This window comes from Camelus bactrianus, chromosome 5 (genome assembly GCF_048773025.1).
Source record: "Camelus bactrianus isolate YW-2024 breed Bactrian camel chromosome 5, ASM4877302v1, whole genome shotgun sequence".
NCBI lineage: Eukaryota > Metazoa > Chordata > Mammalia > Artiodactyla > Camelidae > Camelus > Camelus bactrianus.
In genome coordinates this window covers 32,816,892-32,840,838 of record NC_133543.1, presented here as the reverse complement: position 1 = coordinate 32,840,838, position 23,947 = coordinate 32,816,892, and the positions used below count along the sequence as shown (strand labels likewise).

The following is a 23,947-nucleotide window of genomic DNA, read 5'->3' as shown; positions in this document are numbered from 1 at the left end:
AGGCTACGTTGCTTGGTAGAAAAAAAAATCAGAGCTAGTATCTGCCTTTCTCTATGTCCTTATGAGATTTAGGGGTTGGGAGAAGGGTAAAAACAATAATAGCAGAAGTAGATCCAAAGTACTTATAATTCCCAATAAAACCTCCATGAGAGTGTCATTTCCAACAATTGTTTTATTCCCTCTCCTCTCTCCTTTTGCTAAGTGCAGTACATTCCTCTGCTTCAACTAGTGGCTCTCAACTGTGGCTATACATTCCACTTACCTGTAGAACTTTTAAAATAAAAGAGGGATGAGTACGCTGGGGCTTAGGTCCGGGTAGCTTTAAAAGGGCATCAGGTGATCCAACGTTCAGCCAGGGAGGAGGACAGCTGTATTAGACCAATGGTTTCCAGAACTTACTGATAACCAGAAACACCTGGGAGCTTTGTCAAAGTATTGCTCCCTGTGCTACTCCACCCCCACCCTCCTTCCTACCTATGAAATTGGATTGGAATTCCCAAAGTATTTCAGTTTGTGTTCATTAGCAGTTCCTCTATTACACTGGAGAGTCACCACCTTTAGGAATCATTGACTATACATTGTAATTCAACCAAAAGGAAAATAGTAGTTCTGATCAAATCCATCTATTGATATTGCATCAGAACGACAGATCATTTTATCTAAACTTCACGGTGAAATCATGTATGCTCTTACGGATCCATTCAATAAATACAGTGTTTCTACCATGTGCTGAACCCCTACATGGGCTTCAAGAGACCTCTTTTGAGAACCTCTCTGTAGCCGCTCCACACTGAGTTGCTTGCTCTCTTCTGTCTGTCCTATCTGCTAACTCTGCTATGGAACATATCCCCATGGATTATCTTCATGTCCAATTGTATAAATTCCTGAAGAGAGGTCCTCGGCCTGTTGTGTGATAACAGCTTACTGGGTGCCGGGCCCTAGAATGAGTGCTTTACATGCATTAACTCAATGATTTTTTTCAGAGCCTTAATTTCCTCATATGTAAAATGGGCAGTGGGGTATCTCTTTCAATTTAAACAAGCTAGTTCCAAACTGATGGGAGACTTTTCTGCTAATGCTCAATAGACTGAGGCCCTGAAACTCCAAAGTTGGGGGTGTGAGAAGAAGAACCTGGTGGGTTAAATCACTCAAGGGGCTCCTGTCCTCTGCACCCTTGGCAAAAGTCCTACCGCTGCACGTCAGACAAAAAAAGCAAGGGAAGAATTTTACTGACTTAAGGCAGAAGGGTTCCCACATTTTCTCAAACCCAATTAGAACTCGTGCTACGGTTACATGCCTTGGAATTTATGACCAACCTTGAGTTGTTCATAAGTGAACTATTCAAGGTATCCAAGGGGCCTGCTCATTCAAGAGAAGAGAGTTCATGGAGAGAATTTGTTTTCTCGTGGATGTATCTATTTATAGTTTTATTACTCATGCATACTTAACATCACCTTTCCTATAAAATGTCCATTTAGAACTACTGCTTTGATCTCAGGCTCACAAATCATGAAACAACTGTATTCAGATTCCCTGTATGATTCTTTTGTTGTGGGTGATTAGGTTCTCGTCTCATCACACAAAGAATTCAGAGAGGAGATACGAAGTCAAAAAAGTAAATAGAGGATTTATTAAGGGATGGACAGTACACTCTCAAGGGGAGAGCAGGCAGGCTCAGGTGAGCAGCTGCCCTGAGTTTCTTAGCAATTTGGTTACACAGAGTGTAAAAATGAATGAGCAGAATATTCATTGGAGAGGGAGGGGTTTGGGGTCTGGGTCATAGTCCCTGATTTTCATCCCAGCTCCACCTATGCAAGAGGAGGAGGAATTTTTGCCCTTATTTAATCTGGATTGGAAGTGTCATGACCTTGGTGCATGATGGGTACTTCTAATATACAAGGTTAATTTTCCTGTAATGAGGGCATAATGAGCACAAGATTACACTGGGACACTGGAGATTCCTGCCTCTTCTCACCTTCCTCTGCCTGCCTCCAGGACACTTGTCACCCCCAAATGTGTGATCTCATATCAGTTTCGAGGTTCCTGCTTCTCTCTGCCCAAGGACCCTGTTGTTCACATGATGTATGGTTTCCTGCCACTTGGCTCTTGCTGCCCTTTCTCTTTCTGCCTGCTCTGACACTTTGACTACAGTATCTTCTTTACAACTAGAATCACTTTTCAGAAAGGCTTAGTTTTACAAAGCACCCCGTCTCCACTGCCATCTAAGTTACTTAAGATGCAGCACTTTTGATCTGTGTACAGTACTGTTGCTGTACACAAGGACCCACTGGAAAAACATTCAGCCATTTGGGCACTTTTATTTCCTAGGTGTGAAGTCTTATAAGAATACGAAGACCTAGGCCTTTTTCTCTGAAATTCTGCTTATGCCTTTTCTTTCTGTTGAGGATGGGATACATGTTGGCTGGAGACCAGATAGGAGAGTGGAGTTGGGTCAACAGGGAAATAATTACTGGGGAAAAGGTCACAAGCCAGAGTTCTCTAAAAATAAGATTTCCAGTGCCCTAAAACTTTAAGAAAAAGTGAGGAAAATTATCTATATGAGCCTAATTTGATTAAAAAGATTCTAAGAAAATACTGATTGTAGACATTTACAATTAATTCATTAATTATATGGAAATATCTGGGCACAAGCATTTCTGACTCATCTAATTCTAAAAGAATCCACAAAGTTTATATCTGCCGCAACAGGGCACTGTGGAAGCTAGTGATTCTCAAAGTGGGTTGCCTGGAGCTGCAGATTCCATAGCACCGGTGTATCTGTTAGAAATGAAAATGCCCAAGCCCAGCCCAGACCTACTGAACAAGAATCTCTGTGCATGGCGCCCGGCTATTTGTTTTTAAACAGGCTCTCCAGATCATGCTCATTCCTGAATTTTGAGAAACAAACCACTCCAGCCAGATAGTGTCTTTTCCAGCTTAATAGAATTGGAGCAGAAGAAAAAGGCATAACCTCCTTCCTAGGGTGAATACATTTTCGCACCCAACTCAGTGCTTTTCTTTTTCCTTAATCAGAGAGGCTCAGAGAGGAGCATGCGGTGAGAAGGCACCGTTAGGCTGCTACAGCAAGCCCAGCACAACTCCACAGCTACCTGCGGCTCCACTCTTGCTACAGGTGCGTTCAATATGCACGAAACATCAGACTCCTTATGCCTAATCTAGATCGTCTTTCTGCAAGTTAAACTTTCCCTTTGTTTGCAGTGGAAAAGAATAGCTGGTGAGTAAAATTAGTATGAAAAATGTTCTTAATGTCCATGATTTAAGTCATTCCTGAGCTTTTTTTCTTCAAACTAAAACACACTTTTTTCTTTCTGTCTTTTGAACTATTGTCCTACTACTTAAGTTAGGAACATCTAAATTAATTATCTATTTTTTAAATCTGGAATTTATTTTGAAAAAATAAAACCCTTAGGTCTTGCTAGACGTAGAAATTGCTGCATGCTCGGGAGATAAACACAAACTCTCCAAGGGAACCCCGATGACTTCCAAAATGTGCCTACTTTTCACCAGTTCCCACTGTATCATCGCCATTATATTGTTTACTACTTACACTTTTATTTTTATTTGTCTGTATTTTGCTCATGTTTTGGGAAAAAAAAATCCACATTTTTGGACTATCCTGCTGGCATCCGCCCTGCTGGTAAAGCACCCTAATTTCTGTGCTAGTAACACTTCACAATTTTCATTCTTGTGCCTTTAAGTGGTAATGGCCGCAGCCCTCTCCCAGGTGTGGATTGTAATTCAGACGGGCCAATCAGATTGCTGCCTCCGCCCACCCACTCTATTTGGATCAGGGATAAGCACTTGACTTAAATCAGGCCTAACGGAGACATGGAGGCTCAGATTCTCTGTTTAAAACTTTTGAGGAAGGGGTACATTTTTCCAGCTGGAATTGCCAAAAGCAGGACCGAAAGTCGAGAGCTGTTGGAAGCCAGCTAGCCACCCTGTCTGGAGAACCCAGCAGCAGTAGAAGCAACGCAGAGAAAAGCAGAGCCGAGAGGCGGAAAGACTCCTGAGAAGGCCCGAGGACAGCCGCGGAGCCAACTGGGACCAAACTCAGGTAAACGAGCTACTTTTTAAAATTATTCTTTCTTAAGCAAATTTATATTGCATTTCTAGTCACTTTAACCTTATGTGCAGGACATTGTAGCTAATTAGTGTACAAAAAAAGGAAAGAAGAAAAAAAATCAACGAGTCTCGATTTTTGAAATGGGCAGCGGCGTGGAAGGGGTTTTTTCTTTTTCCCTGAGACTTTGACAAAACTAAACAGGACAGATTTGGTGAATGTTGTGTAGGGCTAGGTGGAATGGGAAAAAGTATGTTTGGTTTTGAACATTTTTATTTAACTATGTCTATGGAATATTTGAAAGAAAATATCTTATAGGTCATTGATTGCACACGTCTCTAGCCCTTGCAAGATGTCGAGGCTAGATGTAGGTGTTCGGGAGTCATTGGGAAGTAGATGGTAGCTGATGTAAGAAAACCAGAGTATGAAGGGTGCCCAACGTTTCTTAGGCCATTATTCTACCTCAAATGGCTCCAGTAAAGTAGGATAATGACAGAAAACATTTGGCTTGAAAACTAGGACTCACCGACAAAGCAAAGCAGCTGTGTGTAATGAAGTGCTAGATAAAGAAGCAAAGGTGTAGATCTTTCTTTCAAGGGTTCTTGGTTGCAACGACAAGACTTAGCACTCTTTACCTAAATGTGTTTGGACCACGATGAAACGGGAGCATAGTCTGACTCGTCACTCTGAGTATGAGTTCAAGGGTCCGATTACCATTTTTACTTTTGCTGCCAAAATTGTCTGTTGCCATTTTAATTTTACGTTACTTATTAGAACATGGGAGTAGTGTCCAAGCAGATGGTTGTCAGTAAACTGATGACTACAGTTATGGATCAGTGTCCAAATACAATACTCAGAACTTGGTACACTGCATAGTTTCCTGAATGTGACTGCCAAAATAAATCTGGCCTGGAAAATCATTTTGAGGACTTCCTCACTTAAGTTTTCTTCTGTATTTTAAACTAAAGGTATTCTTTAAAAGCTGAGGCTTTGCACATATAGACAGACCTCAATATTCATTTAATGCATTTGGAAACTTTCTCGATAAGCTTATTTAGGAGAAAATACTGTAATACAAGGTTCATATAAACTGAAACCACTGTAACTTAAACTACTTCCTGTATCTATGTTGGACAAGTCCTACAGTGAATTCTCACTTACACTAATTTTACCTTATTTGACAGTGTTTATACTCAATGACCATAACAGGCACGAGAGAATTTCCCATCTGTCCCTTCTTCCCTAATCATAGCTGCTCCTTTGGTTCACCTACTAGCAGAAGACAAGTTGTCTTTTACTAAGGAAAAACCATCACGGGATCCTCAGTTCCTACACAAACCTACCTCTAATCCTGCTGCCTGGAAAAACAAGTGGGATCACAGTAAATTGACTGTGCCCTGAGTATTTTCTAGCAAATACAATCTCTAATTCACGGCCGTCTTAAATCTATCCAAAGCTTGATATTTATGAAGGCTTACCTGGAAGATAAGCAGTCCCTCCAAATCCTCTAAATTTTACCCAGGATTAGGTTAAACCAGCTGAGAGTTATATCCTTAATAGTCCTCCACCCATGCCTCTACTGAGTGGTATTTTCCTGGTATGGTGGCACTGGACGGTACTGAGGGGCACTATCGGAAACAGCCTGATGTAGCTGAGGGCTGGCTGTGCCTGAGATAAAGGTGTCAGTGAAGATGATTTTCATTCTGTTACACAGTGTTCTTTTTATAAGGACTCTAGGGAGCAGATTTTTTTTTTTTTCTGGCTTTAACACCAGCAAAAGGCATTCTCCTAAGCATTTGGCTTGTTCTTATCTTACAGACCGTCTCATTTTGGCTTTAAGCAGAACTAATATGTTGTTTAAGATACCTGGCGGCAAAGAGGTCAGAAGGAGGTCAGGCTGTCTTCTCTGTAGTGAATTAGCGACATTCATTCATTATCTCCCAAGTCCTCATTAAAACAGCTTTAATGTGGTGACCATTTGATGGTACATATGCGCTTTAATCTTGTGAATATCAAACCCACCTGGGTTACATTTCCTGTTACGGAGAGTTAGTAGAAGCAGGTTAACACAATATGTTAGCTCCTTAATCTGCAGCTTGTGTAGGAACCAGGCTCACTAGTCACCTGAATTCGAGCTCCAGTGGTCTATATAGAGTCCCAATTCATCAGGTTCTGTCTTCAAACCTCAGATTGCTTAAGACACTTCTTTTTTTTTTTTTTTTCTGGAAAGGGTAGGAAGTTCTTAGGTTTATTTATTTTTTTAAATGGAGGTCCTCGGAACTGAACCCAGGACCTCGTGCATGCTAGGCACACACTCTACCACTGAGCTATATACCCTCCCCCAAGACACTTTTAATCATCTGTTTAATTTCACACCTTATCTGTTTTTGTTCTGATAGATGATTTTTCAGGTTACTCTTTAGGCCTGAATATGCCCTATTTTTCTTCCTCATCTGACCTAGATTCAAATTTACACACTGTGAAATAGCTAATAAATTCCCATTAAGGTTCTAAAAGGTGAAGGTTCAACCAGTGTATAAGTCATCAAATTCTCATGTAAAACTGAATGATCCTTGATATGCATAGCTTTGCAAAAGTATGCTACAGGTCCTTAGGATTTTTATGAAAAAAAATTTTAAGTCATTTGGCTGAAGGGAGCCTACCAACTCTAGAATGACTTAAGTATTTCTATAATTTCCACATCACCTAGGGCAAATCTCCCCTCTCCCAATTAATCTTAAATATAATCTTTTCCCTGGAAGCCTGCCCACAGTTCTAACTTTACCTGTACTCTCTGTACACCGTTTCCTCTCTGTGCCTTTGTCTTCGAGGTTGGACGTTAAAAGGGAAAGTTTGCGTTTGCATTTGGGCTGGTGGAGTCTAGGGAAAGTGGGACAAGAGATCCCACTGGGAGCTTTTTTTTCCCCTTTCCACAAGCAATAGAGAGTATTACAATGATTTACAGAGACACGTTGAAAGTAAATTATGTTGTAAACGCCTGTCCCTTGGGCCAGCTAAGAATCACAGGAAAAAAATGCAAAAAGTTTGAAATTCCCAACAGCAAAGGTTGACAGGAAAATATGGTTTTGTTTTTCTATGAGTAAAAGTAACTTTTATGTTGTATTTTCCCATGAGAAATTATAAACTTTCAAAGGAATTTTAGCCTCTTGCATGCACGTATAAGAGCAATTTATCTGGTCCTGCCCTAGTGAAAACACTCTTAAGACTTTAAAGCTGTTAGTAGTGGGGCTGAATTTCTTCAAGACCGCTACTTCTTGCTTGTCCTTGTTGCCTCCTCTTGTCTAAACATTTACTCAGACTTTGAAGAGTTGCAAGTTGGCAACATGTTAATAATAGGAAAATGCATCTGTGCGGCCCGTGTGGCTGCAATTTTTGAGTACAATCATCACTTATTTAATGAATAATGGAGCCTTGATAGCTATGGCGACAAGAATGGGAAGCAGCAAATTAAATGAGAACTTGTCCATAGCAAGATACTGCAAGCGTTGCCAAGGTAGCTTGCCTTTTTGGGAGCCTGAGTCTCAAGTAGGGTACTCAGTCAGACCCCTGCCCTCTCCCTCACCTTTTGAGCAACAGCTCCAGAAATCCTACAGCTAGGTGGGTAGCTTAAATCCCTTAGGTCCATTTTGTGGATGTGAACGTCTTTTATCCCTGAGAAACTTAAAGCAGATCTTTAGATCATTTTTCTTTGGCTGTCTCAAATAGAAATCACTCAGAATGATTTTTATTAGAAATTCAATTTCTTTTTTTATGGCATGATAAGAAAATAAGTAAAAGATGCCCCAAACCGCTCCTTAGCCTTCTCTGCAACTAAAACTCACATCATTAGATTTTTCAGCAATGTTGTTCAGTATTGGCTTCTTTTCCTCCAGACATTCTTGGTTTGACTCTTGTCCCTGCCCTCTCTCATAATCTCTTCTTTGCCGAAGGTCCAAGTTTTCTCTAGTGTTTATAAACGCTTCCTTGTCAAAATACCAGATAGTCTGTTTCTCCCTGGCAGGGAGATTTACCCAAAGGATGTCATTTCAGGGACTATGAGCAGACACAGTAATTCTCCTTTCTCTACCTGTCATTTCAGCATTTGCATCAAAACTCAGATGCACATAAGCAGGATGCATGCCTTTAGTTTTCATTCCATTCAACAGAGTGCTCCAATTTTCAGGGACTTCATTCCATTTAGACTTCAGAATTGTTCTAAAGTTTCTATAAATGTTGCCACAAGATCTAAGGAACACTGTAAACCTTAAAAAGTTCATGTGCATTATATGAGTGAAAGAAAGTACAATATCCATTTTTTCTCTTTGCAACATCAGTGATGAGCAGAATGAAAGCTAAGCCAGCCTCACCCTCATTTTCTCATGCACTGCTAGGCGCACACAGAAACCCTGCGGCTACGCATTCTTTCTTTCCCCACCCCTTCATTTTCTCTGCCTGTGATAGACATATCCTTATTTATGGATTAACAAGTACGAAGATCATGTCACTTCCTGAACATAAATGATAATATACCTTTACCCCTAGGGATATATTTCAACCAAAATAAATAAATAAATCCCCATGAAAAGCATCAGATTGAGTTGTACCTAAACAGAGCTACTTAATTAAAATATCGTAGTAAAATGCTTTTTTTTTTTTTGGTGGGGGGGTGGTGAAGAGAAAGCTTAAAACCAGTGCTTCATTTGTAAAAGAGTAGGGGAAGAAATTGCAAACTCATTCCAAGTCCTGTGACTGTTACTCCCCCAAAAAGAAAAGACCCCAGTTGTTGTCATATCTGAAAGATAAGTTTACAGTTGGGAGATGGTGTGTCATGTAGCGATAGATTTTAAAAGATTTATTTAGAAAGGAAATAGTACACCTTCAAGAATGGGAGGTGGGCTGATCCAAGAGGAAAAACGGCATTTTTTGGTCTCCCTTATTTCTTATACCCTCGCTTAGAAGTGGTCTTTTGATTGAATGACGGCTCTTGTCCCTGGAATGCTGAGTCATGTTTGACACCTTTGCGCTTGTCCTCACCCATGGTGTATACAGAAACACCCCCGGGGGCAGGTGCCTAAACCGCAATGTTAATTATAATGAGCATTGGGTTGTGTTCCGTTAAGTCCTTTCTGCTACCAAGCAGTTGTGGTTGTCTGGTACTAACAGGTTTCTTGCTGGCACTCATTTAGAAGAAGTAAAATTCCTTTATGCTAGAGGTGGGCATAACTTCATCTTCCAGATCATCCTCCCTTTCTTCCACTTTATCTGCCCTGTGCCCCCACTTATCTAACTACCTAACATGACCGGTTGGTCCTTAACTTAGCATAACCACTTCTAAGGGTCACAAGGCATGGAGAGTCATCAGAATCACCCTGGGCATGTGTAAATCAATGAAATCTATCCCTTAGTTTCCTCATTAATCATCAACAAAAGGGCAATTTTTTTAAGCCTGAATTTTCCTGTGTTTGACCATAACTAATCTAAACCTCCTAAATATTATTCTCAGAGTTTAAATGTGGTTGTGTAAATAGGATCTGCCATTTTTATGGTAGACTACATTAAGTTGCTTAAATTACAGACAAGTGGATGGACAGACTGATGGATCGATAAACAATATATAAAATATATCTGATCTTTGACCCTGGTTCCTGGCACAAATCTTCAAACATCTTTGGAATTTTCTGAGGGGGCTCTTAAGATAGTTTCAGGATGGGAGCAATGTACCAAAAGCCAACCACGTGATTAGAGGGTTGGGACCTGAGACCATATGGAGTGGGTTAGGAGACTGAAGACTTGAGTTCAGTCAGATGGCTGGTGATTGAATCAGTCATATCTAGGTAATGAATCCCCGATAAAGTCTGGACCATGAGCTCAGTGGAGCTTCCTGGTTGGCAAATACATTGATATGTTGGGTGAGTGACATGGCTGGATTGCACAAGGAGAGGGCACAGGAACTGTGCATGAAGAGCTCCCCCACCTAGACCTTTCCCTGTGCATCTCGGCGTTTGGTTGTTCCTGATCTGTATCCTTTATAATAAAGCTGTAAATGTAAGTATAGTGCTTTAAATCAGTTCTGTGAGTTGTTACAGCAAATTATCAAACTTGAGATTGTAGGAACCCAAAAATTACAGCTGATGAGCCAGAAGTACAGGTGACCCCAGAGACTTAGGGCTGGCATCTGAGCCAGGGTAGTCTTGTGGAGAACTGTGTCTTTGGAATTGAGCGTAAGTAGTTGTTGGCAGAACTGAATTAAATTGCAGAAAACCTAGTTGATGTCAGAGAATTGCTGTCAGAACAGGATAGAACTTTTTTTCTATTATTAGTTTCTTGTTTTTATTTATCTAATGGTTCAATCTTTGAAGTTAATCAAAATTGAGAAAATTAGCAAAACTGAGTAATGGCTAAGAAGGTATTCAATTATTTCAAGTAATAAAATAGAAAAAAAACACTTTATTATGGTGCTGAAATATAGATTTAAAAAATTTTATGACATGTATAAAATATGGTTGAGAAATAAGTTATCTATATTCTATATTATAAAATATATTACCTATTATGCATTTATATTAATACCATTATTCATATTTATGCTAACTAAGGTAAATGAACTTCTTCAACTTCAGTTGAAATTTGAGACCTAAGAAGTATAGGGTGTAATAAAAGAACATCAGAAAACAAACATCTCTAGGATCTTATGTGATGTTAGGATTTCTCTAGCATAATTGCATACTTTCACAAGTGCATCCTCAAGTTCTTTGTATGGCAAATGAACTGTTTTCTAGCTTATTACTCTGGGCATTGGAATGATCACTTTTTACTTTCCTCATCTATGAAATGGGGATAATGCTAGTTCCTATTGTTTAAGATCATTGTAAGGATAAAAGAAAATACTAATTTTCAGATGCTTAGAACTTTCTGTGTGGGGCTGGGCACTGCCCTTAGTTGCCTCACCTGAGAGACAGATCTATCTCCTGACTCCATCTCACTACTTAGTGACCTCCTGTGAACTCTTGCTTGCCAATATCCCTCTTCAGTGTCCTACCAGTGATTGAACTCAAAGCACGCATTGTGTTCTGACCAATTCAGGAGGACAGAGTTGTCACTCTCATTCCTCAGAACAGTATATTCCTCCTAACTCTGCCTTGCTGTCATGAACAATTCCTGACCGATTCTATTACACTGTTGATCCATGGCAAGCTTGTAACCAGGAAATTCCCTCAATTCAGGACAGTTCTGCAGAAATCTAAATACAGCCTTTACATTTGTTTGCATTGCATTGCAGTTCCTTTGTTTCTGGCTTGAATTCAACACTTTATTAAGATAATCCTAAATTTATCAAAATTTTTAGTATTTATTACATGTGCATTTGGTAACCATGTGCTACCTCAAAAGAGATAATGTAGTTAGAAAACTGCATTTGCAGTTAAAAACAAACAAAACACTTGTGTTTAGGTCTAGATCTACTAGTTATGCCATTTCAAGATAGTTTTATAATTAAAATCTTAAGTTTTTAATCCATAAAATTGAGATTATAACATTGCCCTCACTGAGATTACAACATCTCCCTCACTATGAAATAGAGCTTCTGTAGGGATCAAATCAAATAAGGAAACATTTTTAAATACTCTGTAAACTATAAAACAATATTCAAATGTAATGGGGAAATACTCTGTAAACTACAAAACAATATTCAAATATAATGGAAAAACTAATCATTTTTAATGAATCAATTGAGATGAAAGAGTTCTTTGGCTCCTCACTAGACACCTGTCTCCAAAGTTATTACCCTGTTTTCTTTGACTTGCTTGTTCTCTGTACAGCCCTCATCTACACCTCCCCTACTCCACAAGAGTAATGTGTGACTATTGGATTGATTATGTCTAAGACTTCATTCTAATGTAGTAAAAATTTTATTTGATCCACTTCCTATCAGATACCCTTCGCTGAGTTCTCAAGCTTCAGCTTTTGGAAGCTGGGAGGTAGAATGTTAAGAACTCAACTTGAGAAGCTGAATAATCTTGGGTTGGAATCCTTGGTCATTTCCTGGCTCAGTGTCCTTGAAAAAGTCATTCTATAACTTTAAGTCTAGGATTCATCTGTTAAAATATCCTTTCCTTGTAAGGAAAGTTACTTTCTTTATAAAACTGGTGCAAAGTTTGCATAGATAATATATACAAAGTATTTAGACCAGTGCCAGGTACATATTAACTTAAAAAAATTTTGAGGTGAAAGCAGGAAAGGGATAGACAAATGACTGAACTTTAGTCCCTACTTCATTTACTCCAAACTTTGTCCATCTATGTGTTAAGTTAATTTCCAATCTGTGAGACGGTGTGCAATGTCAGATTGAACTCAGGGAAAGCTGTGTGGCATTTTCCTAACAATATCTAAAAATGCACCCGAGGTGAATGCATCATAAAGCTTTGTTAGTGAATTCACAAGACTGAATCCACTCTTTCCACCGTCTTAAGAGACCTCACCTGAGACAGCAGTCACTACATAAAAAGCTGAAAGAAGTATTTCAGTTCTGACTGTACAAATTCTTACTCATGAGCTGAAATCACATGATCTGGCAGCTGTGGAATCTGTGCCATTTTACTTCTAGTCTTCATTTCCTTGGATGTGTTTACATTTGAGAAACCAGCTCAACCTTGCTTACCTTGGTACTGACATGGAAATCCCATACAATGCTCTGTTTCGCCTTCAGACCTTGGATCCAAATGCCCAACTGTGATGGTTAATTTTATGTGTCAACTTGACTGGGCCTAGGGATGCCTCGCTTGTTGGTAAAATATTTCTGTGTCTGTAAGAGTGTTTCTGAAAGAGATTAGCATTTGAACTGGTGGACTGAGTAAAGGAGAGGGTCCTTCCCAGTGCAGATGGGCATCATCCAATCTGGTAACGGCCTGAATAGAACAAAAAGTAGAGGAAGGTGGAATTACCCCGTCTAACATCGATCGGGGGGGGGGGGGATGAGCTGGGACATCGATCTTCTCCTTCTCTTGGTGCTGCTAGTCTCAAGTCTTCAGACTTGGACTGGAATCTATACCATCAGTTCTCTGGCTCACAAGCCTTTGAACTATACCGCCTATTCCTGGGTCTCCAGTTTGGGGTGGGCAGATCTTGGGACTTCTCAACTTCCATAATCCTGTGAGCCAGTATTGGATAGTAAATCTTCTGAGAGAGGTATATATGATATCCATATGTCCTATTGATTCTGTTTCTCTGGAGAACTGTGACTAATACACCAACACTGGCCTTGAGAAACTGCTGGCTCCATGTCCTTCCCACCTTCTAGCTGCCTGTTCAGCAAAGAACAGACAGTTTCATATCAGTGATCTCTATTACTTTCCTAATGGCTTATAAACCATATATTTAATGTTGCTGAAAATTGACTTAAAGATTATAATTTTATAATTTCCAGAATCAGTCCCCTTCTCCTTCTCCCAACCAGTAAGACATTTCATGCATTCTGTAGTCATAGTTAGAATCTCCATTTGTTCCCTCAGAAGGAAACTACAGCACACCTAGAGATTTTTAATAAATTTAAACAATCAGACATTGGATTTTTCTCTCCTCACTTGCCCTGAAAATCCTCCTCATCTCTGTGATGTTGACTCTACTCTCTCCTAATTAAATTCTCACTGGTCCCTCTGATGACATCAGGAGAAGGGAGACAAATTAACGGTTATGTGTGGTGATTAGTTTTGTGTTAACAAAGGATGCCCAGATAGCTGGTAAAACAGTATTTGTGGGTGTGTCTGTGTGAGTGTTTCTGGAAGAAATGAGTACTTGATTCAGTAAACCGAGGAAAGAGATCTGCCCCCACCAATGTGGGCACCTGTCTTCGATCGCCTTGGGGCCTGAAAGGAAAAAGAAGATGAAGAGCAAATCCTGTCTTCATCTGGGGCATCCATCTTGTTCTGACCTCAAACGTCAGAACTTCAGGTTCTCAGGCTTTTGGACTTGGACTGAATTATACCAAAAGCACCATTGTGCTGAGATTTTTAAATAAACAAAACTGTATCCTTTATTGAAAAAATGAACTATGAATCTAAAACAAAGAATTTCATTAAGAATATTTTATAGCACCTTGTAATTCACCAACCACATTCACATGTATTATGCCCTTATATACACAGAGTTTTGGAGATTCTAGAGTGGTTAAGTAAATTGTTCAAAGTCACCAGCTGGTTGGTGATAGGCAGGAATGTTTTGATTTTTATCATATTCCCTTAAATAGAAAATCAGACCAAGATATGACCTCAAAGTTCATTTCCACAAGCCTCTCATTTTACAAGTGGGAAAATAAAGACATGCTAGCAATCATGACAGAAATTCTAGTTCATTAGCCTTTCCTACCATATCACTTTGCATTTAGGTTTAATGATATCGAATGTAGGTATTTTTAAGCAATATGACAAATACATGTGCTATACAAAAACCATGCCTTCTATAAAAGTGGCTTTAGACATGAGAATATAGGTATTCTACAGATGATTACCTAATCAACAACCATGAGCTTTTTGAAGTTCCTTGAGAAACTCGTGGGCTAATATTTCCATCAGGATGCCAATTACTAGCACTTGACCTGTTTCAACTCTTCATAACAGTGCAGATTCTCTGAACCTTTCATTTAGGTGCATAAAAGTAGTCAGATTATCACAACTGGATTGCCATCACTCTTGAAATCTTCCAAGATTCCCATATGACACAAAAAAATAGATGGTTCCATGACACTGTTATATTTATAACTCTTGGATATTGTGATTACTTCTTTTCATGAATGGAGAACATTTTCTTCCTTTCACAGTGCCACTTATTGCCAGAAAGCGCATTTGCTTTAACAGTTATTATGTCTAAATGATGCATTCTTAGATGTGTGCGCTCCATGTGATGAACTCGTAACACTCTCTAGAACAATCTTTTGGTGCAACCTCATGCCTCAGATGGAATCTAGTCATGATGCTCATGTGATTTACAATCTGTGCTCTGTGGGTTCCACAAAGATAAAAGAAATGCCAAGCCAGAATGACACCAATGGAGAAAAAGCCCACTGCCCGCCTTCAGCATGATTTGTGATACTTACTGACTAACCAAACACTAGCATGGGATCGGACCCAAATAGTCTTTCAAGACTGGAGTGGTGACAACTGGCAGTGGTTAGAGTGGTACCAAAGCATGTACAATATTTGCAATGTCATAGAACAGGGCTGTTTTCAAAGGGGAAGAGCAGCATTACTGCACAAAGGAGACTGGGAGATGATGTGGGCACAATCCGTCCTCCTGGGTATAGGAGGGAACCCAAAAATGTCATAAAATCCCTCTTTGATCTGTTGTCTCTACTGTTGGTTGTATGGGAAATTAACATATTTAATTAACTGTCTGACCAAAGCAGCTGTTACCTTATATAAAACCTTGAACATTGGTGCCTGGCTTATCCCACTAGGTGCTTGAATGTGCCAGTGGCACAAGACTGATGATATTTTCATACTGCATGGCACAGCATGACTCCTCGTGCGATAGGCTCAAGTCAAGATCTTTAAATTCTTCATGGAGAATAACAATGCTCCAGCCCAAATCACTTAATAGCATCCCATGTTAGGCCAGCCAACAGGAAGCTCCACTCACAACAAAACGAACTCTGGCCAATCCAATCATTCCCAACTTCCAAAAAACCCCTTGCTGCACAGGGCCTGGCAGAGTCGGGCAGGCATCTTTCCTCTTCCTCATCAGGATGCTGTTTTAATCACAATTCACTTCACTTACTTAAGACATTCTTATTTGCCTTCTATTTTAAAAAAAAAAAAATGTCTTGGCTGCAATATTTCCAAAAGGAAAGAAATGCTTCCGAGTCAGAAGTTACTTTCATTAGTCTGCTAAGTTGTTGGTCCAAAGCTATTAGGGAGAGAATGATTGGTGTGAAGGATTTCTGAGAGGAGGATGTGAGGGACTGTAGAAGGTGGCTTTTCTGACCATTGAAAAACGCTTCCTTTACTTGGTTTGTTATTTCACCCATTTGTGAGAGAGTAAGAATCAAGCATTTTCTATTTTGGATGGCTTGAGCTGTGAAGTGATGAGTTTATCTCTAGCAAAGATGGAGGCCAGGATTTTTCAATACCTTTTCTCGGTAATGTGGTAACACTGGTTATCTTGATTGCCTGTGCTGCTCTTTTTCTGAACAAATTTGCTCTGCCATTGAATGTGTCTTCCTCATCATACCTTTACCACTGGATATACTTAATATTTCCTTTTGTGCGATTTCTGAAATTCTTGGAAATTCTTGCAAAGTCTGCAGTTTCGGCTAGTACCATATGTAACTTACAAACAGTTTGCTAGTTCAGCAATTCAAGGGCTCAAAATCCTGATTAGAGAACGAGGCCTTCATAGAAACTATGGGGGGAAAAGTTAGCCAGCAAGGACTTCTTGTCACTGTTATATTTTAAACTTCTAATAATAAAATGTGCAACAATTAGAATATATCAACTTGGTGTATGTGTCTTACAAAAAGATGACTAATCTTTCCATGAATATAAAACTGAAGAAATGTTGACTAAATATAAGAATAGACTGTACCTCGTTTGGAATGAGCGTATCCTGCATGGCACATGCATTTGCTCACACAAGGACACATTTTAGTTATTTGTTGCATGTATCATAAGAAAAAACTCCCAGGGTTTAATAAAAGCAAAATGGCGATTGGTTGATTAGTTTATTGTTTTACTGACCCATTATAAGTTAAATATGAATATATAAAAGTATGTATATAAACATATACATACAATCATATTTTTATCTATAATTACAAGATACGTTCTTTAAAACACATGGAGCAACGTTGCATCTGAGGCCAGGAGAGCAGCTTCAAGCCTGCAGAATGCTAACTGTCAGAGAGCTGAGAGGCCTATCTCATTGCTAAATGCAATTAGAAATATGTTGCTCAGGTAGCTAGGTTAATACTCTCCTTGCTGCTTTATAACTGAAATATAACTGAATTTATAACTGAATATAGCAATTCAGTTGTTATCCACCCAGATCATTTCTGTGGATGCAACAAATATGTGTCACAGAGCTGGCTTGGGCACCATGGAGAAAGTGAGGAATGAGAAGTGAGGTATTGTGTAAGTTTCATGTCTCTTCTAGAATAGATACTCAGCAATGACCATAACTGGAGAGTTTCTCTAATAGAGACTTTATGAATGGATAGAAAAAAAAGATGAATAGACAATTACTACATAGCTAATATAAACATAATGAGAATTAACAAATAGAGAGTGAGGTTCCAATAATTTCTAACCTATTTCTACCTTTCATTGAGCAAAGTATATTGTTGAGGGATTTGTGCACATTCTCTCATGCATTGCTCATAATACACATGGGAGGTAGCTACTAATATTATCATTGAACTGATCAGAACATGAGGAGATAACTTAATTTCTAAGGTAAATGGTCACCCGTAACTGACAAAAGTTTGTCAGCCTAGGTTTCCCCACCTACCAATGTCATGCACTTACCTGTCACAGAATTCTCCCTGCAAAGAACTGGTAAAATCGCCGGCAGTCTATTTGGGTCTGCTTCAGATAGTGCTTCTCTCCTGCGCAAGTTCTGATCCAGAACTGACTTTGGCCCATGCTATTTTGCTTTACTTGTAGGAGGGTTTTGTTTTACTGTTTGCAGACAGTGCTTAAATTTTTGGTTTGCAATGGCTCACTCTTCTGTTTTTAACTGCATGTAAAGGCACTTGTTGACTCCAATCCTCTTTACTCCAAGCCTGCTGACAGGTGTTCACTACCCCAGCAGTGCTCCCTCCTTCTGTGTTTATGGCCCTGTGACTTCCCCTCTGCTCTCAGCCTCTGTGCTGGCTCGAGGTGTGACATAGTTTCGTGGATTTGGGCAGAACCGGAGACTTAGAGGATAAGAACCCATACGAGTATACGAATCACCTTGTTATGTATACCTTTCCCCCACTGTACCACTTCCCAAGGAGGATGGCTGTCTGTTTTTTCATCAGTGATTCTTCCTGTCATGGATAGAATACATAATCAATAAATATTTGTTGAATGTTCAGTGAATTGGGATAAATATGTTTGCTTAAGTGAAAATATGTTTAGTTGGCTGTTCATTCCTTTTTTCATAATATCCCAAACTTCTCTGGGGGACTTTATCTCTCTACAATGTGCATGGAGACTTCAAACTGAAGTAATCTGTGTTCTCCCTGGCAAATGGTACATACCTGATTCAAGGTGGGAAAATGAGTATCTGTCCCTCTGTTTCTGTGTCCCTCTGTCCCTCTCTGTGTGTGTCTCAGGATTTGAGTCTGGAGAAGAGGGACAAAGATGGAGTAGGAATGGTTGGAACTCATCCATTCCAGTGGAGATTTCCAAGTATGTCTGTGTCAAGTAAGTGTGCTGCTTCCTGTTATTTCTTGAGCCTGGCTAGTTCTATATTTTTAAACAGCATTATTGAGACATAATTGTACAATAAAGTGCACAAATATATATAATCTAATTTTTCAAGTTTGGACATATGTATATACTCCCATGAAACCATCACAATCAAGATAATGAACATATTACGTTACCCACAACATTTTTATTTTAGCCCTCCCTAGTCCCTCCCTCTTGTTCCTCAGTCCTCTTGTCCCCCACCAAATCTTGCAAATATTGGTCTGCTTCTAGTATGAATCATAATATTGCATTTCCTAAATGTTTTTATACATGGTATCATAAATTAGGTGCTTTTTTTAATGGTCTGGATTCTGTCACTCACCATAATTATTTTGAGATTGACCCATGTTGTAGCATATTTCAATAGTTAATTTTTTGTCCCTAAATAATTTTCTATTGCTTACCCACTTACCTGTTGATGGATTTTTTGGGTTGTTTTGGGGTTTTGGTCATTAGAGATAAAGCACATATGAACATTCCTATAAAACGTTTTGTGTGAACACATGTTTTCTTTATCTTGGGTAAATACTTGGTGTGGAATGGCTAGATCGTATGGTAGCTGTGTGCTTAACTGTTTAAGAAACTGTCAAACTATTTTCCAAAATGATTGTATAATTTCAATTTTATATTAAAATCTCTGCTTCATTTTGAGTTAATTTTTTACATACAGTATACCGAAAGTTATGTATTGCAGATGCTTTTTTAGCATATGGATACCCAAATTTTTGGTATCATTTTTTATAAAATATTTTCTCTACTATATTACCTTTGTCCTTCATCAAAAATCAGTTTCCCATGTATGTGTTTGTCTATTTCTGAGCTCTCTATTCTGTTCCATAGATCTGTTCTAATTTATGCCAATACCACAACTCTCTTAATTAGGGCAATTTTATAATGTCTTGAAATCTAGTAATCTTCATCCTCCAACTTTGTTCTACCTTTCAAAAGTTAATTTGGCTATTCCAGACCCTTTGTATTTCCATATCCATTTTAGAATCAACTTGTCAAGTTTTGACAAAAAAGACTGCTAGAATGTTTTCAATTGCGCTGTATCTGCACATCAATTTTAGGAGAATTGGCATCTTAATATTGGGACCTTTGATGCATATTCACGATGTGTCTCTAGTTACTGAGCGGTATTTTATAGAATTCAATATGCAGGTCTTTAACATTATTTGTCAGTTTATCCCTAAGCATTTCATATCCTTATGCTATTATAAAGGTTTTTTTCAACTTTACTTTCTAATTGTTCAATACTAGTATATAATTGATTTTGTTAATTAGCTTATATCCTACAGTTTTGCCAAATTTACTCATTAGTTTTAGGAGTTCTTGTAGATTCCACTGGATAATGTTCATAAAGAATGATGTCATCTGTGGATAAATTAGTTTTATTTTTTCCTTTCTAATCTGGATATCTTTTTCCCCCTTACTGTGTTAGAATCCTCAGTAAACTGTAGAGTAGAAATAGTGAAAATGGATATCCTTGTCTTTTTTCTTGATCTTATGGTGAAAAGCATTCATTTAAGAACTTTCTTTTTTCTAGTGCTATAAATTTTCCCACTATTGCTTTTGCAGCATCTCACAAATTTGAGTATGTTGCATATTAACTTCCATTTAGATAAAATACATTGTAATTTCTCTTTTGATTTTATCTATGACCCATGGGATATTTAATCAATCATGTGTTTTGGGGGGACTTTTGAGACATCTTTCTGTTACTGACTTCTTACTTAACTTCATTGAGATGAACGAGCATATTTCATAGGACATAAATTATTTTAAAAGTTATTGAAACTTGTTTTATGGTGCAAAAAATGGTCTACATTTGTAAATGTTATATATGTGCTTAAAAAAACCCTTCAGTGCTCCCTGCTTCTGTGTCTTGCTGTTGTTGAGTGGAGTGTTCTCTAAATGGCAATTAGGTCAAGTTGGTTTATAGTGTTGCTCAAATCTTCTCTATTCATACTTATTTTCTGTCTACATGCTCTATTGATTATTAAGTGAGGGCTATTAAAATATCTGACTATAATTATGGATTTATGTATTTTCCTTACAGTTTTATCGGTTTCTGTTCCATGTATTTTGAGTTTTTTTGTTTGTTGTATCTTCTAATGAATTGACTAATTTATTATGAAATAATCTCTATCTCATGTTTTAAATTTACTTTGTCCAATATTTAACAGTACTCCAGTTGGCTTATTAATGTTGGCATAGATCATCTTTTATCATTTTACTTTTATCTAATATTCTCTGAATGTGAAATGTATAACTTGTAGGCAACATCTTGTTTTATTTTTTCACTAATTAGACCGTTTTTATCTCTTTATTGGGATATTGGACCATTTGCATTTAATGTGATTATTGATATAAACATGTTGGTATATGGTTTCTATCTTTCTTACCTGATTGTGGAGGAAAAAATCCTTAACGTTTAAGAATGGCTGAAAGAATGCCATTCAATGCAGATCTTGAGCCAAGATTCCTGACCTGGGCTCTTCATTCTTTTTCCTTGTATTGCCCTCTTTCTTTTTTTTTTTCCTCTTTCTTAGATTATGTTTTTTCTCATTGATTTCTATAAGAGACTCTGTATCTCAGGCTGTGGTGTCATTTTTGTTTCTGTTTTACTGAATTAAGTCTCCAGTTGAGCCCTTGAGATAGATATGTTAAATTAAATGTTTAACAAATGTCTTATTTTTAGTAAGTTAAATATTTTTATGATTCCATTTTTATTTCCACAATTGGATTATTAGCTATAACAGTTATCTTAATGGTTGTTTTAGGGTTCATAATACGTATATCTTCTACAAGTTACCATCCTTGGCTCTCTCTAATCCTTTTTGTAGATGCAGATTTTATCTTGCTGTACATGTTTTCTTTCTATCAAATGAATGTGCTTTAACTTTTTTTTAGTTTGAGTCTGTGATTTTTGTTTTACATCTTGGAATATGTATGCCTTTGTTTTTGAAAGATATTTTTGCTGGATATAGAATTCTAGGTTGACCGTTTTTTCTTTAAATACTATAAAAATGTTGCTTCACTGTCTTCTCACTTCCCTTGTTTCTAACAAGAAAATTGCTCTCATTCTTTGTTTATACTTTTTTGTTCTATTTTTAAAGTTTTTTTGTTTATATTTCAGCAGTCTTGTGATGTTCCAGTTGTAGTTTTTTTTTTTTTTCTTTTCTCTCTCAGTGTGTGTGTATGTGTGTATCTGTTGGTGTTCATTGAGCTTCTTAGAGCTACAGGTTACTGTCATTACATTTGGAAAATATTTGGCCAATTTTTGTTCAAATATATTTTCTCCCATATTCTCTTTCAGAGACTTTAAGTAAGTATTAGCCATCTTGAAATGCCACAGATGCCTGATAATCTGTGCATGTTTAAAATTACTCTCTTTCCCTGTGTTTTATTTGGGTTGTTTCTATAGTTATATCTCCAAGTTTACTACTTCTAGAATTTTTTTTCCAATTTCTAACATACCATGAATCCCATCCATTGTATTTTTACATCTCACACATTCCAGTTTTATGTAGAACTCCAGTTTGGGTCTTCTGTACATTTTTTAATTATTTCATGTCTCAATTGAACTTTTTAAGCATTTGGAGTACAGTTCTAATAATAGTTCTATTGTCCCTGTCTGTTAATTTACCATCTGTTAGTTTTGGGTCAGTTTCGGTGGATTGGTGTATCACCATATAAGTTGTATATTCTGTTTCTTTGCATACCTGGTCACTTTTTATCATATGTGATGCATTGTGAATCTTAACTTGATGGGTGCTTGGTATTTTTTGTAGTCTCATAAATATTCTCAAGCTATGTTCTGGCACAGTTAAGTTTCCTAAAGACATTTTTTACACTTTCAGTTCTTATTTTTAAGGTTTATTAAGCAGAACCAAAGCAGTACCCAGTCTAGAACTAATTATTCCCCACTGCTGAGGAAAGAATGTTCTCAGAAATCTACCAGTGCCTTGTGAAAGTATAACATCTCTTTGAATAAAACAAAAAATTCCACAGTGTATTGGTTACAAAGATTAAAACAGCCAGAGGAGTCACAGATGACTAAGTTTTCAAGTCTGGCAGAATACAAATGTACCAGTGATCAAACAGAAAAATCACAAGTTGGAGTAATGAAAAAGTGTGCAAAAAAAGCTTAAAGCCTTAAAATGAATACATTCTGTGTGTATGTCTTTTTACATCTCACAAATGAAAGCTGCAAATATATAGTATCTTCATCTGTCAAATTTAGAAGTCTTTTTCTTTCTTTTCTCTTTTTTTTAAACCTTAAAGGCCTTTGTCAAACATTCATTTTGCATGCATTCTTCTGCCAAATACTGTTCCCATGGCCATGTTAATGTGTGTATACCCTTTCAATTTTAGTAATTTACACTTTTAACTATGGCTGAAATGAGAGACTTAAATTTCCCTAAATTGAGAAGCAAATGCTCAAAATGTGAAAAATATACTGCATCCTGAAATTAATGAAAAAAGGCAGGACAAATTTATAGGAATCTTCTCATTATAACTTGAACACTTAAAAGCATGAATACCTAAAATCTATCTAGCATAAGAATTTTTGAAGAAAAGCACCTCACAAAATGTTTTTGCATAATTGCCATAAAATATGGAACCCTATGCATGGTTATAAGTTATATTTCTAACATAAGCCAATGGACCTTTCTTAATTTCCTTGATTAAGTCCTAGTAATTTAGTGACATTAGAACATAATCACATGGATGGGAAAAGAGCATTCCCATCATCCACCACTGCTATGCAATAAAGTTTGGACTTTTTTCTAGAAGAAAAAACATATCATCAAACATAAAAACCTTGGATGATACCCACAAAATCAGAGTTACTGCCTTAATGAAATATTAAAATTACATCAGGAGTACTGTTCTGTCATTAAAAATAAACAACATTTTTTTCTAGTTACAGTTCACTTCAATTCTTTAAAAATTAATAATTACCCCTTTAAATATTTGATTAAATTAGGCTTTCATGGGCTATCATTACCCACAAAACACATTACATATAAATTCTCATATCTCAATTTCTGATACATTTTGTCATGTTATTTAATTCCTGTGATAACTTCTTTGATTTTTGTGTTTGTAGTTTTAGAAAACAGATATAATTAAAGCTTTCTCATTTTGATTATCAATATAATATATTAGAATATTTATAAAAAGTGAAAAGTGTAACAATAATATTTAGTAGTTCCCAATTATATATTGTTTAAGTTTGTCACAAAGTCAATTGCACTTATGAATCATACCCGTTAAATTCCACATAATTGTAAGGCAGGAGCCATACAGCCCAGCCGTCCATGGTATATATAGTTTGACTGCTAAGTCAAACATTTCTGGCACCTATCTATAGATTAGCAATAAAATTGGAAAAAAAAAACCATTCTCAATG

General features: G+C 37.5%; 1 long non-coding RNA gene across 7 annotated transcripts in view; it reads left to right on the top strand.

Annotated features, from left to right (window-relative positions):
• Window positions 1–23,947, top strand: part of LOC141577701 (uncharacterized) — a 134,919-nt gene that overhangs the window by 54,021 nt on the left and 56,951 nt on the right. For 6 of the 7 annotated variants that reach the window (XR_012506991.1, XR_012506990.1, XR_012506985.1 and 3 more), the window contains 2 exons: window positions 3,034–3,235; window positions 3,720–4,078. This is a non-coding gene — a long non-coding RNA (uncharacterized LOC141577701). The remainder of the gene's footprint in view (window positions 1–3,033; window positions 3,236–3,719; window positions 4,079–23,947) is intronic. The other variant, XR_012506989.1, reaches the window with a different exon arrangement.